This window comes from Neophocaena asiaeorientalis, unplaced genomic scaffold (assembly GCF_003031525.2).
Source record: "Neophocaena asiaeorientalis asiaeorientalis breed wild unplaced genomic scaffold, Neophocaena_asiaeorientalis_V1.1 scaffold333, whole genome shotgun sequence".
NCBI lineage: Eukaryota > Metazoa > Chordata > Mammalia > Artiodactyla > Phocoenidae > Neophocaena > Neophocaena asiaeorientalis.
Genome location: NW_020173119.1, coordinates 271,551 through 276,005, shown reverse-complemented (window position 1 = coordinate 276,005; position 4,455 = coordinate 271,551). Strand labels below are relative to the sequence as shown.

General features: G+C 53.4%; 1 protein-coding gene across 5 annotated transcripts in view; it reads right to left on the bottom strand.

Annotated features, from left to right (window-relative positions):
* The window catches only part of NHSL2 (NHS like 2), a 56,552-nt gene that overhangs the window by 26,351 nt on the left and 25,746 nt on the right, over positions 1–4,455 (bottom strand). The gene's annotated exons all lie outside the window — the stretch shown is intronic.

Genomic DNA, 4,455 nt, shown 5'->3' with positions numbered 1-4,455 from the left:
TTTTTTTAGCGGTACGCGGGCCTCTCACTGTTGTGGCCCCTCCCGCTGCGGAGCACAGGCTCCGGACGCGCAGGCTCAGCAGCCATGGCTCACGGACCCAGCCGCTCCACGGCACGTGGGATCCTCGCGGACCTGGACACGAACCCACGTCCCCCGCATCGGCAGGTGGACCCTCAACCACTGCGCCACCAGGGAAGCCCCCTCACTGCGTCTTTTCAAAGCCAAGATCATCCTGCGAGCTCTCGATCAGCAGGATTTAAAATGGCTGCCACCTATGCAGTCACACAGACTGAATCATTTATTTAAGCATTCTCCTAATGTGTTGGACATGTCAATCGCCTGGTTTCCCCCATCCCCACCAGTGCAGGAGTAAATAACCCTGTAAAGAAAAGTTTGTCTGTTTTTCAGCTATTTCCTCAGGAGAGAGTTCCAGAAGGGGAACCGCTGTTCTTCAAAGCCGTAGACCCTGTTTGCTGATGGTCGACACACTGGCCCTGCTGCCCACGTGCCTGCCAGAGAAGTGCAAAGGACAGGTGCCTTGCACGCCCATCTCCAGGGACCCCTCAGCACAGGCCCTGCCTGTTCCCATGGTGCTTCTCATCCTGAGCCCATGTAGCTTCAGCCGGGGAAAGGGCAGATGAGCAGTGAGCTGGTTTCTGGCCCTCTGGTGGCAAGGGGGCTTGGGCTCCCTTTGACCCTCTTCCCCCCTTTTCCCAGGTCTTCAATATTGTGATGTAACAGCCACAAGGGCTGTAAGAGGAACTATGGGCTTTGGGTGCTTTCTTGGGTTGAAAGAGGGGTGGGTGGGGATGGGGGGATGCATGCAGGGGTATGAAGGCTGCCCACGGATTCCCAGAGACCCGGGAAGAAATCGTTTGAAACCAATGTGTTATTGTATATTGTTGCATTACTGTGTTGTGAAGATGAGAAATCATTCTGTATGCTAAAGCTTTCTCCTCAATAAAAAAGATAGAGGGTGTGTAAAGACTCTGTCTCTCTGGGTTACTGAGCAAGCACAGAAGCCCACCTAGGAGGCATTAGGTACTTACCAGGCACTTCGCCTGGATCAACCCTAGCCTGAAGCCTTGACGTCCTTCGATGAGGAAACTAAGGGCCCTAGCCTACCGAGTTTGTGGATGGCAGAAGTTGTCAGGAGGGAAGTGGAGGGACTAGGTATCTTGAAAAACAGCATTAGTTCTCCACTAATATAAAGACATAAAGGTATGAGTGGTCTAGCCCTACCCTACCATCCTATAACAGTGCTGCCCCCCTGGCCCCCAAACACACACCCCCACACACACAGGACTTTGGAGGGAGGGAGGGGGCCCACATCGGGGAAGGGGGAGGGCCCTTCCACTTCTTGGCACTAGATGGTGCTATGGGACACCAGTGAGAAAGCTGGTGAAGATTTTTAAATACATCCCTAGAGCAGTCCACGCAGACACGCTCCAGCAAGATTTCACTGCTCCTCACAGATTGTGGGGGCAGAAGAAACTGAATCCCATTCTGGGATTTGCTCAAGTTTCCCAGCCATGAGTTGAAATTTCTTCCCCTGGGACAGTGGGTGAGAACGTTTATGGACTTATACCCCCTACCAGGTATAAGTGCCGTTCCAGGCACTACACATCCGTTATCTCATTTCATCTCACCCCCATCTTACAGATGAGGAAACTGGCTTAGAGAGGAGAAGTCACTGGCCCAAAGTTTACAGCTGCTAAGTGGCTCTATCACAGCACCGCAGCTACCCATTCGTCAGCTCCAGGGATGCTTCGCCCCTCTCTGCCTCCCCTCCAGTGGCCCTCCTGTTTCCCGGGTCTGCTCTGTCCTGCCCACCTGTCCTCTTGCCCTGCCACTGTACAGGCGTGCGGTGAGAAACGAAGCCAGGCATCAGAGTTGCACTTGCTTTGCCTCTTTATGGGGGAGGGAGGGAGGGAGGGAGGGAGGAAGCCAGCTTGTTTCTGACTGTGTGCCAGACACTTTCACGACATTTCATTCCCACACTCAGTGAGGCAGGTAATGGTGTTTTCTTTTAGAGCTGAGGGACCTGAATTTCAGAGATATTAGGTTGCATGGGGGACTTGGGTCTTTGTGACTCCCAGACCCGTACTCTCTCGACTCTGTTACTCCATGCCCTTTCCCAGGAAAGCCCCCTGACGAGCTCAAGCCTCAACCTGACTGGATTCTGGGTCTTTGCCAAAGCAACCAGGTATGCATCAGGTGCCCTCTCTCTGGAGGCTCCAGAACCAGTCAGTTCTGCCCTGCAGGGAAGTGCCTGCAGAGCAAGCCAGGCCAGTGGTAGGGCTGAGTTTACTGCGATGAGTATGCATGAGTGTGTGGCTGACTGCCCCTTCTGGGGAGGGACAGGGCTGTGGGGCTGTGAGCAGCATCAGTGAGCACTAGGGTTCCCCTTTCTGCTTCAGGGGGTCAGATAAAGTCTCCAGCACCCCCTGGAGTTTCTCACGCCATTGCAGGTAGGGAATAGGTGATCCCAGATTGAGTGTGCGATGGCCCATCAGAGCAGGCGGGGGAAAGTAAGAGCAAGGTCAGCCTTGCCCACCCCTGCAGTGGGGAGCCCTATGAGTATAGGGGAAAAAACCCTGGATTCCAGTCCGGCCCCACCACTGACTGGATTTTGGACCCTGTGTGAGTCCCATTCCTGCTCAGAACACAGTTTCCTCATCTACCTAGTCCCTGGGGCCCAGCACATGGCTGGATACACAGTAGGATCGCAACCCCAGTTTGGTACGTAAACTAAGAAGTGAGTGAATAAATGGGCCGCTGGATGGAGACCTAGAGGTAGCTTGCCAAGGGCATCTGCAGATGGCATGAAGCTTGGAGGACCAGAGGATCCCCTCCAAAATGGAATCAGGAGCACCCCCGCAATCTCTCTAACTTGGAAGGATGTACTGAAATGACCTTTACTAGGTGCACTTGTGAAATCTTGCAGTTAAGTTCCGAAAACCATCTGCAGAAGCCCGAGTGGGGAAGATGTGGATGAGAAGAAACTTGTGAAAAAAAAATCTGAAAACCTGAGTTGATGGGGGCTCAGGATGAATCAGCAGACTGCCATGGCTGCCAGAAATGCTAATACCTTCTGGGGCTGCTGCAACAGTGAGTGCGAGACCCAGGAGATGGACAGGGCCCACCTGGGATCCTGGCTGCCCAATGGAGGGTGACCAGGTTGCATCTCACAGAAGCCCTTTTGCATGCCCAAAATAGGAAAATAGAGCAAAAGCCAGGAAGAAGGAAGGAAGGAAAGAGTGGGGGCAGTAGAAGGGTGACAAGGATGGCAAGAGTCATAAAAACTCTGTTCCCAAGGTATGGAGGAAGGCAGAGAAAAGCTTGCTGCCTGTGAAGCAGGCTTCACTGTTCCTCTCATTCATTTTGTGAGGAAACTGGCAGCTCAAGGTCACTTGCTCCATTTGCAGAGTTTGACTGTGAACTCCAGCGGTTAGACCTCCTTAACTCTTAACCTCCACCCTCCACTCACAACCCACGCTGGTAGAATCAGAATGTCCAGGAATTTCTATTTCTGAAAAGCTCCCTAGGCAATTCTAATGACCAGCTCAGCCCCGTGCAGAAAAGAGCATTGGGGACCAACTAGCCCGCATGATATTTAGCAGCCAGTTTGGTCCTGAGACTTCCCATAGAGTTCCCTGGAGCAGGAACCAGCCTGGAGATCCTGAACTACCACACAGTAAGTAATCGAGAAATATTTGTGCAATGATCCCCCAGCATGTACCATGATCTGGTGTGAGCTCGCCCCTCCAGGACACCTGCTTAGATTGCACCTCCTGAGAGAGGTGTGCCATCGGATCAGTGCAGAAATCTGACTTTGAGAAACCAGGTCCTAAGCCTTGACCCCTGACCGCCAGAACTGACTCCCCTGGGGCCTTGGCCCCTCCCAGGGGATGAGGACAGGCATTAACAAGGCAAGAGATTACCCCCAAATGGGGATGGGGGCTCTACCTCCGGCTAGCACTTCCTGCATCCTGCGCAGACAAGGGAAAGCTCGGCAGACCACTTCTCCCCAGGGACTCCACAGACACAGAAACACAAAGCCCAGGGTTCTCGGTTGCCCTGGTAACAGCGGGACCTACTTGGAAGAAAATAGTCTCTGAAAGGCTTAGGAGGGTGGATATTTCCTTTGACAGAGGGCAGGCTCTGACCTGTTCTTCACGGCCCCTGTGCCCTTCCTGCCTGCCACACAGAGGGGTACAGCTGGGGCCCCTCACCTCGGCTACTCTCCCAGGAGGGCAGGGCCAGAAAATAAGGCCCTGGCTTTTTATTCTGCTCTTGCTGTGTACTGTTAATACGAGAAAGAGGCTAAAGTGGAAGGTGTTAGTCTGTGAATTCATGGCGACTGTCCTCTGGCCCAAGGAAGCCTTTCCATCCACAACCAAACTGAGGAGGGCAAGTGCCCCGAGCAATTGCCGGTTTGGTCCTACCTCCTCA